Source organism: Thalassophryne amazonica, chromosome 1, assembly GCF_902500255.1.
Source record: "Thalassophryne amazonica chromosome 1, fThaAma1.1, whole genome shotgun sequence".
Taxonomy (NCBI): domain Eukaryota; kingdom Metazoa; phylum Chordata; class Actinopteri; order Batrachoidiformes; family Batrachoididae; genus Thalassophryne; species Thalassophryne amazonica.
Window position 1 is genome coordinate 128,954,287 of NC_047103.1, and position 11,329 is coordinate 128,965,615.

Sequence of the window (11,329 nt, forward strand, 5' to 3'; positions counted from 1 at the left end):
AGTACTTAATTCTTTCACCAAAATATCAAATCTAGGCTTTCATCTTAGATACACCTTCTGGCAAGTTGTAGCTGAACTTTCAGGTCTCCTTTTTAAGAAAATCCTTATAAAATCAACAATAATAATAATAATATGCTAAACTGCAGGATTGTGTTACAGACATAAAGACATGGATGACCTCTAATTTCCTGCTTTTAAACTCAGATAAAACTGAAGTTATTGTACTTGGCCCCACAAATCTTAGAAACATGGTGTCTAACCAGATCCTTACTCTGGATGGCATTACCCTGACCTCTAGTAATACTGTGAGAAATCTTGGAGTCATTTTTGATCAGGATATGTCATTCAATGCGCATATTAAACAAATATGTAGAACTGCTTTTTTGCATTTACGCAATATCTCTAAAATTAGAAAGGTCTTGTCTCAGAGTGATGCTGAAAAACTAATTCATGCTTTTATTTCCTCTAGGCTGGACTATTGTAATTCATTATTATCAGGTTGTCCTAAAAATTCCCTGAAAAGCCTTCAGTTAATTCAAAATGCTGCAGCTAGAGTACTAATGGGGACTAGAAGGAGAGAGCATATCTCACCCATATTGGCCTCTTTTCATTGGCTTCCTGTTAATTCTAGAATAGAATTTAAAATTCTTCTTCTTACTTATAAGGTTTTGAATAATCAGGTCCCATCTTATCTTAGGGACCTCATAGTACCATATCACCCCAATAGAGCGCTTCGCTCTCAGACTGCAGGCTTACTTGAGAGTAGAATGGGAGGCAGAGCCTTCAGCTTTCAGGCTCCTCTCCTGTGGAACCAGCTCCCAATTCAGATCAGGGAGACAGACACCCTCTCTACTTTTAAGATTAGGCTTAAAACTTTCCTTTTTGCTAAAGCTTATAGTTAGGGCTGGATCAGGTGACCCTGAACCATCCATTAGTTATGCTGCTATAGACTTAGACTGCTGGGGGGTTCCCATGATGCACTGAGTGTTTCTTTCTCTTTTTGCTCTGTATGCACCACTCTGCATTTAATCATTAGTGATTGATCTCTGCTCCCCTCCACAGCATGTCTTTTTCCTGGTTCTCTCCCTCAGCCCCAACCAGTCCCAGCAGAAGACTGCCCCTCCCTGAGCCTGGTTCTGCTGGAGGTTTCTTCCTGTTAAAAGGGAGTTTTTCCTTCCCACTGTCGCCAAGTGCTTGCTCACAGGGGGTCGTTTTGACCATTCGGGTTTTTACGTAATTATTGTATGGCCTTGCCTTACAATATAAAGCGCCTTGGGGCAACTGTTTGTTGTGATTCGGCGCTATATAAATAAAATTGATTGATTTATTGATTGATAATATTAAAGCAAACAGAGCTCTGGTATTGGATTGGAGAAGTATTGGTATCGGATCAGAAGTGAAAAAGTGTGGATCGGTGCATCCCTACTCCAGGCATCATCTCTTGCAGTGACACATCTGAAGCTTTTGTACAACAATCATTTCCACATAAATTCAGCATTATTTAATCATAAAAGATGGAGGAAGCGATCAGAGCGCTGCAGCTACACGAGCTGCTAGTTGTTGCATTCACTCCGCCTCCATCATTTCATTTGACTGTCTGTCGGTCTGCCGGTTTGACCCGGAAATTAACCCTCTCGAGTCATCTGACGTATCGCTGCGTAAAAGTCACATGACCAAATTAAGCTGTCTTCCCATCAAATACATGAGACTGACTCTCCATTTAAATATGTGTTGAAACTATATACACTAGTTTTTAAAATTCTGTAGAATTCTGTAATAGGCCTAGTATAACTTGAATTATGATTAATAATTTCCTCTGTTTTTTCCTGAATATTATGGCCATTTTTGGTGCGTATACAACCCCTAGCAAAAATTATTGAATCACCGGCCTCGGAGGATGTTCATTCAGCTGTTTAATTTTGTAGAAAAAAAGCAGATCACAGACATGACACAAAACTAAAGTCATTTCAAATGGCAACTTTCTGGCTTTAAGAAACACTATAAGAAATCAAGAAAAAAAGATTGTGGCAGTCAGTAACGGTTACTTTTTTAGACCAAGCAGAGGAAAAAAATATGGAATCACTCAATTCTGAGGAAAAAATTATGGAATCACCCTGTACATTTTCATCCCCAAAACTAACACCTGCATCAAATCAGATCTGCTCGTTAGTCTGCATCTAAAAAGGACTGAACACACCTTGGAGAGCTGTTGCACCAAGTGGACTGACATAAATCATGGCTCCAACACAAGAGATGTCAATTGAAACAAAGGAGAGGATTATCAAACTCTTAAAAGAGGGTAAATCATCACGCAATGTTGCAAAAGATGTTGGTTGTTCACAGTCAGGTGTGTCTAAACTCTGGACCAAATACAAACAACATGGGAAGGTTGTTAAAGGCAAACATATTGGTAGACCAAGAAGACATCAAAGCGTCAAGACAGAAAACTTAAAGCAATATGTCTCAAAAATCGAAAAATGTACAACAAAACAAATGAGGAACGAATGGGAGGAAACTGGAGTCAACGTCTGTGACCGAACTGTAAGAAACCGCTTAAAGGAAATGGGATTTACATACAGAAAAGCTAAACGAAAGCCATCATTAACACCTAAACAGAAAAAAAACAAGGTTACAATGGGCTAAGGAAAAGCAATTGTGGACTGTGGATGACTGGATGAAAGTCATATTCAGTGATGAATCTCAAATCTGCATTGGGCAAGGTGATGATGCTGGAACTTTTGTTTGGTGCCTTTCCAATGAGATTTATAAAGATGACTGCCTGAAGAGAACGTAAATTTCCACAGTCATTGATGATATGGGGCTGCATGTCAGGTAAAGGCACTGGGGAGATGGCTGTCATTACATCATCAATAAATGCACAAGTTTATGTTGATATTTTGGACAATTGAAAAGATGTTTGGGGATGATGAAATCATTTTTCAAGATGATAATGCATCTTGCCATAGAGCAAAAACTGCAAAAACATTCTTTGCAAAAAGACACATAGGGTCAATGTCATGGCATAGGGTCAATGTCAATGAGCAGATCTGATTTGATGCAGGTGTTAATTTGACTTGGTGGAGCAAACGCAAGTCTCATTTCCTGGCGGATCGCCATCTTGCTGCAGCAGAAGCAGAGAGGAAACAAAACAAAAAAAACAAAAAAACAAAAAAAAAAAACACACAACTTCTTCAACACTGGTGGAAAAACGAACGACCTAAGCCATTCAAAATCACCAACCCCATGTGGGTTGATCACTAATCCATGTGGTTGGTCGCTGAGGACAAAACATCACCAAAGGCAGACAAAAGTACCAAAACTGCCTCCAGGTGGACAACAGGACGAGTGACAGTCCTGTGGGTGAGGCCTGTGTCCAATCTGTCTTGTGTTGGACAGGAATTGTTTTATTTTTGAGTGGCACAAATAATTTGAGTGGCATCTTATTGTTTGTAAATAACTGTACAAAAAAAACAAAAAAAACACCAGAAACATTTCCTGCATTTTAATGTAAATAGTTGTATAAATTTGACATTTGATGGAAGCGTGCGCCCAATAAGACACGGAGTAACAAGACACGCCTAAGTTCAAGAAATCCTCCTCCCACCCACAGCCAGTCAGCAGGCTAGCATTAAGCAGTTGCTGGAGCTGGCCATCTTTTCATCACGTCTGCTGTTTGGAAATATTTCACACTACAAAGCAAGAAACACCACAAAGCAAGACCACAACGTGCAATGTTTACAAAGCCATTGTACCGAGAGGCAGAAGCTCCATCACGACCTACAATACAGCAAACAAACATTTGAAAAAGCACCACATTAAAGAGCATAAGGATTTTTTTTAGCCGGGGGCAGAAAGACCAAAGGACCCGACAGGAAGGGTACGAGGATTTACTCAGACCCAGAGTGACTCCAAATATGAGTACATTAAGTACTTTTATGTATTTTTTTGGTGGTTTCTTGTGGGAGTTTGGAAATGCACTCCATTTTTAACTGTACATGTACTCGGGGCAGGTGTGACATCTGGTGTTCAAGAGATGAAACTTCAGCCACTGACCCACCAATGGCCCCCTTTACATGTACATAAACTATACCATTAATCAGATTTATTTCATTCTTTTACACTGTGCATGTTTCAGCATTCTAAAGTGCTCATTTCAAGGGTCTGAGATACAACTTCTCACTTAAAAAGTGGGAGACGTTATCCTGTAGGGGGTTTCTGTTAAAAGAACATCTCTAGGGCTTCATATAAATAGGAGTCCCAAGCACTGAAGTGTCATACCTGCTTCACCTGTGCATGATGTCTGTCTCTGCAGGTTCTTCATCCTTAAGTGGTATGTGCAAAAGAGGTCAGACCAAGACCAAGAAGCCCTGGGATGTGACCAATGCTCCCAGTGGCAACATAGAACCAGCAACTCAAGGATCATCCAGCATCCTCAGGAAAGAAGACAGGCCAGGGAGAAGAGGACCTGCCATATTGTCAATATACAATATGCAGCCAAAAGAACAACTTCATGTCACCCTCACCCCCAGCAGACAGCACCTACTTGTCAATATTCATGATGAAGAGGGATGAGGAGGGCATGGATTTTGAAGAGACAGAAAGCTTAATTACAGAAGGTCAAGTTACTTCACCTTTCCATGCTGACACAAAGGACAACCAAAATGAGTGGGAGAGTGAAAGAAACATTAACGATTCCATATTTCTTGAAATGGACCTCCCAAGCTTCACAGTTCAGGAACAAGTCAATGAAAGTTCTTTTAAGGAACCACCTGCTGAACAGACCTGACCTTAAGACCTTAATGAGCATGTAACCTATGAAGTGGAAGTGGCGATGTCCCCGAGGCAGTAGCCAAAGTTCTTTGGCCCACTCGTGTGCTCCGACGCAAAAATGGTAAGCTTCACTTACCGAGTTCCTAACGTCCCCTTAAGCACTCAGTCCTGTAAAATATTTTCCTCAGTCAATCAGCAACCATGGATATTGCTAGGGAAAGTGATCATGTAACCAACAAGGTGTAAATAAGTCATGGGTTAAAGCAATAAATTTTCATCTGACTGAAATTTTTTCCTGGCAAAACTCAATGCCAGCAATTCCCTAAAATGTGGCGTAGTGGGGGCACACACTGTTTTTTCCTCAATAAATACAATAAACACATAATACAGCATACAAATAAATTCTAAATAGCCTCTAAGGAGAGACAGACAATGCAATAAAAAGAATCCAAACACCTGAACATAAAGGTACATAAAAGGGTGGTGGGGGTTGGGTGTAGTCTTGATTCTGGGGGGTCTGGGGGTGCTCCCCAGAACTTTTTTTTAAAGACCAGTCAAATTTTGAGTATTCTGGTGAATTTTAATGGGTATGAAGCCCTCTTAATCAAATAAAACTCACTTCAATCTGTGAAGGTAAACAAACACAGTATTAATTATGGGGGGTCTGGGGGATCTCCCCATAACATTTTTTTAAAGACCAAGTCAAATTTGTATATTCTGGTGAATTTTAATGGGTTGTGAAGCCCTCTGATAAAACAAGAAAACTCACTTCAACCTGTTAAGTAAAAACACCGTATTGACTATGGGGGGTCTGGGGGTTCTCCCCCCAGAATTTTTTAGAAAAGCAAGTCAAATTTTTATATTCTGGTGAATTTACATTGGTATGAAGCCCTCTGAAAACAAGAAAACTCACTTCAAACTATGGGGTCTAGGGGATCTTCCACAGAATATTTTTTTAAAAGAGCAGTCAAATTTTGTATATTCTGGTGAATTTTAATGGTATGAAGTCTTCTGAAACAAAGAAAACGCACTTCAAACTGTCCAGTAAAAATTCTTTGTCTTTCTGTAGTATTTTTGATTTGTTCTAATCCGTAAATGCACCAAATGGGTGCTGTGTCGCTGTACAGTCAATAAAATACAAAATTAGGGCCTAAAGCAACTTGACACACGTTGTTCTTGCTGTGCACAAAGTACAACTGTCACCAGTTTTGAAAACGCATGCGCACTCAGAAACTCAAAACTGGCTTATTCACATTTAATCTGTAAAATGCTCTCACTCCTAAAACAAACTGGGGCTGCAACTAACGATTATTTTAGTAATCGATTAATCTTTTTTTTTTTGTTGTTTGTTTTTTTTTTTTTTTTACTTACATGTGAGTTTTGCCATTATTTCTTGAAGTGAGTTATTAATAAAAGGTCTTTATCACGCAACATCAACGTTTGACCTTGTAATAAAGTTATGATGTTATATTCTCGTCAAAAACATACCTCGAATAATGTTTTGTTTTGAGAGATTTCCATCAGGTTTCATCCGATTATGCGCATTTTTAGATGCCTACAGAAACTATCTCAACCACTGACAACATATTACAGCAAGAGTCCACAAAAGTATATGTGATCTTTAATAAGTTATTTTCATGAAAAAGACACAAATGTGCAATTTCTGCATTTTATTTTTTGTGTAAAAACAGCTTAGATGTGTTTTGACCGAAACAAATTGTCATTAAAACTTAACCAGTTGTATATAATTCCATTTGGCATTACTAGTCCACATTTCACTTTATTTTATCTTATGTTTATATTAGTGTGCATATACTCTGAATAATTTACCGTTAAATTTCACGATCTTTCATTTGGCTAAAAATTACTCGCACCACGGAAAGCACCTTTTTGGAATTGCACTCAAATCTCGTAATGGAAATTACATGACAATAAAGGCGATTCTGATCTCTTCTGATTATTATTATTATTATTAATATATAAATAAAAATAAATAATTCATAATACATTTGACTCTTTTACGACAACAAACACTAAGCCATTATTTATTATACTGAAAACATGCACACAAACTGTGCTGAGATGCGAACTGCTTAATGACTAACTTTATCATTGAAACGCCATAGACATGCTAACACGTTAGCATCGGCCCCGTTTTTAAGTTATAAAATACATCTATCAACTGTTTTAGAAGACCATAACAGGTCAGTTTAATATACAAAAGGTAAATATTACTCACAGACATATGCTCTTTAGGGTTTTAGCGGGGGAAAATTAAGATAAAGCGGCAAACCATCGAAGCAGAGTCGGATCATTGCTTCATTGGTTCAAACCAAAGCCACACCCCGCTCTACTTGGGGAGTGTCTGCAATGTTCCACAAAGACAGAGAGGAGAAGGACCGTGGCTCATAGCAAGCAGTAAACAGAGCGGAGAGGAGTGAAAATCACACAGTCCCTTCCTCCGCAGTTCACACTGACATTGCTGCTGTTTTGATTAGCGCAGAATGGGATGTTGCTTGACAGTGAGACTATCATATTTCGGCCCAAAACACGCATACACCACGTGCGCACGTGTATGTGTGGTTAAATTTTCCAAATGACGGAAATCCGTCGCAGTGACAGAGAACTTTAACCCATGAAATAAGTGAGATAGCAGCGAAGAACGCCAAACGTCAGCCTCTACAGGTTCCCTGTAATGCAATAACTGGAACTGCTACTGCGACAATGAATATGCCTGTTTTTAACAAAATAAGACCAGACTGTTCTACAAAACAACATCTTGGTAGATGTACCAGAAACTGTTAAATTGTTCAGTGTATCTTGTAACCACTGTGGTGAGTAATAATTAACCACTGTGATAAATACACTAGTAATTTACATCATTTAGATTGCAGGTGTTCAACACAGTGCCACACATACCCAATTTAGAAATCACTTGATGCTTCTACATGTATCATAGCTAACTATAATAGCTCCTGCAATCAGGGAAAAAATTCCAGTCCCGTGACAGAAATATAACAAACACAGACGTACAACCCCTGGCAAAAATTATGGAATCACCGGCCTCGGAGAATGTTCATTCAGTTGTTTAATTTTGTAGAAAAAAAGCAGATCACAGACATGACACAAAACTAAAGTCATTTCATATGGCAACTTTCTGGCTTTAAGAAACACTATAAGAAATCAGGAAAAAAAATTGTGGCAGTCAGTAACGGTTACTTTTTTAGACCAAGCAGAGGGGAAAAAAAATATGGACTCACTCAATTCTGAGGAATAAATTATGGAATCACCCTGTAAATTGTCATCCCCAAAACTAACACCTGCATCAAATCAGATCTGCTCGTTAGTCTGCATCTAAAAAGGAGTGATCACACCTTGGAGAGCTGTTGCACCAAGTGGACTGACATGAATCATGGCTCCAACACGAAAGATGTCAATTGAAACAAAGGAGAGGATTATCAAACTCTTAAAAGAGGGTAAATCATGACGCAATGTTGCAAAAGATGTTGGTTGTTCAGTCAGCTGTGTCTAAACTCTGGAGCAAGTACAAGCTGTTATAAAAGCCAGAGGTGGTGCAACAAAATACTAGTGATGTGTTGGAGCGTTCTTTTGTTTTTCATGATTCCATAATTTTTTCCTCAGAATTGAGTGATTCCATTTTTTCCCTCTGCTTTGTCTAAAAAAGTAACCGTTACTGACTGCCACAATTTTTTTTCCTGATTTCTTATAGTGTTTCTTAAAGCCAGAAAGTTGCCTTTTGAAATGTCTTTAGTTTTGTGTCATGTCTGTGATCTGCTTTTTTTTTCTACAAAATTAAACAACTGAATGAACATCCTCTGAGGCCGGTGATTCCATAATTTTTGCCAGGGGTTGTAGGTGAAGGTGACCTCACCTAAATGAAGTGGGGTGACAAATGACTGAAATATAAGAAGCACACACTGGGCTGAGTTCACAGAAAAAAAGTGGGGTGACTTCACCTGGACTGGGGTGACTGGGGCGCGTTCGCAGTGGGGTGACTTCACTCACTACAGTTTGCTTTGAGTTGAATGTGACTGTTTATTGTTTTTGTTTGTTTCCGGTTTCCAGTTTTGAGTTTTGAAATTGCACAATGCATTTCATACATGTTCAAAGGTACAGCAACAAAGTTCATTCATTCATGCTCGCTGACCTGACGTGTGTAGAACAGAGGTGTGAGGACCAGGTTTAAAAACCACTGTGCTTAATAACAAGAAAGAAAATCTGTGGATAAGCAAACCTAAAACTGACCTGTTTTACTGAATCCAAATCAATTCTTTATTAGGGATACGTATCGAAAACCGGTTCCTGTTAAGAATCGATAAGAAATGATTTGATCCACTGATATCAATAGCCTTTTTACTTAACGATTCCCTTATCGGTAATTCTTTAACTCACATTATGTCGGCGCTAGCTGGTTACTTGCCATGACAAACACACATTTGTTTTTGTCTCATGCACACTCTGCTGAGGAAACAAGAATAGCTGCACAATCAATGGGAACGAGTCCAAAGATTTACCCAGACGGACAACAAATATGAGTAAATTAAGTACTTTTATGCATTTTTTTTTTGTGGTTTCTTGAGGCATTTTGTGAATGCAGAAATGTGCTCCTTTGGCATAAAACAAACCCTTGCACACGTTCTGGTGAGGAAACAAGTTTAACTGCACAATCAATGGGTCCTAGTCCGACAATTTACTCAGACTGACAACAAATATGAGTAAATTAAGTACTTTTATACATTTTTTTAGGTTTCTTGAGCCATTTTGTGACTGCAGAAATTCGCTCTGGCCTCAAAACGCACTCCTGTGATATAAACCAAACGTACGTACTCTTCTGTGGCGTTTAATGGCAGCTGGAATCCTTATTGTTGCCACCTACTGCATCAGTCTGTTATAGCAGTACTAAATCCTCGAGTCCAGCGGCTTTCAAGTATTTAAAAAGCCAAGACTTCCCCCTCCCACTTTAATTTAATCTTCATTTAACCAGGTTTGTCCCATTGAGATCAAGATCTCTTTTACATGGGAGACGTGGACAATTCTAAAGTTTCCTATTCACCTAACCTGCTGATTCTATGTCTAAAATACTTCCAACAGAAGCTTCTTTCAGGCCTGTTCTAAATTCGGGGTTAAGATCTTGCCTTTCTCTAGAATATTTATTACAATATCAAAGGACATCCCTAATCACCAAAACAATGTCCCAAACAAGGTATTGCCGACTCCTCGATGAACCTGTCCCAGAAATCTAGGATCCAGTGACCATGTACAGATTTTACTCATTTTTATTTATGTCTAGAGATCAAGGATCCAGTGACCAATTTCACATTTATTTACTTTAAGACTCAATAAAATGTTGTTGACATAGAAAATCTGCAAAGCCTACTTTTTGTACACAGAAAATTCACAAGAGGTATTGATAAGGGAATCAATAAAATCTTATCAATACCCATCCCTATTCTTGATTAGCTAAAGAACATGATGTGATACAAACATTGGAAACAAGTGTTTTACGCTGTTATCCCCAGTTTTATTTGTACCTGTATTTTTTTTTATTTTATTTTTGCTGTATGAATTCTACAAAATAAATCCAAATCCAAAATGAAAGGCAGTTTAACAAAACAGCCCAATAGACAGTACAATTAAACTAGCATTGTTGCATAAACTACTTAACACTGCGCTTCGTGCGCCACTCTCGCTGAAGCGACATCTCTGCTATTTTGGAATTGTGGGATAGTTCGCCGGACTACTTCCGCCTGACGCAGCGCTGAATTTGCAGACATGAAAAGATGCTGCTGGATGAGTGTGAGTATATGGATTTACGATCATTCAGGCGTAAAAACACACGAGCTACACAAATTCTTGTGCCAAATATACGCCTTATGTTTTTTCTTACCCATGAAAACGCAGTCTCTGGGAACTACTTTTTGCGCAGGAATTCATCAAGCACATTGACCGCGGGCGCGTACTAACATAGAATATACAAAAACTGTATAGTTGTTCGGCCAAAACGAGAGCGTCGACTCCACTTTTAGCTTGCCACAAACTAAGCTAGTGATGCGCGTGAGAGTATGACTACTAAACTCTCAAGTGAAGCGATAATCGTTTAGTGGCTCACAACTTACACAGCTAGCTAGCGAGCTCACAAACAATCCACCAAACCATAACACAACCTTTACACACTGAACTTTACAGCTCATTTCCAACACGCCACAGCAGCATTTCAGCACAACAATTCGATTTAAGGATATTTAATTACAATTTATGTAATTTACTGGAATACCTCGTGCGCATCACACGCGTCGGTGATTCTACTTCTTCTTTCTCTTCTATACCGTTTAACGGCAGCTGTGGCATCCTCATTGTTGCATTGCTGCCACCTTCTGCATCAGTTTGTTATAGCAGTACTCTCCCACTTGACTATGTCTAAAATACTTCCAACAGAATCTTCTTTTAGGCCTGTTCTTCTAAATTCTGAAAGAAACTCTTGCCTTTCTCTTGAATATTTATTACAATACATGAGAACATGCTGCACTGTCTCTGGATG

General features: G+C 38.9%; 1 protein-coding gene across 1 annotated transcript in view; it reads right to left on the bottom strand.

The window, feature by feature from the left end:
* slc19a1 (solute carrier family 19 member 1) overlaps positions 1–11,111 on the bottom strand; it is a 69,956-nt gene extending 58,845 nt beyond the window's left edge. The window contains exon 1 of the mRNA XM_034174389.1: positions 11,066–11,111. The gene's annotated coding sequence lies outside the window, so the exon portion shown is untranslated. The remainder of the gene's footprint in view (positions 1–11,065) is intronic.
* Positions 11,112–11,329: the final 218 nt, after the last annotated feature.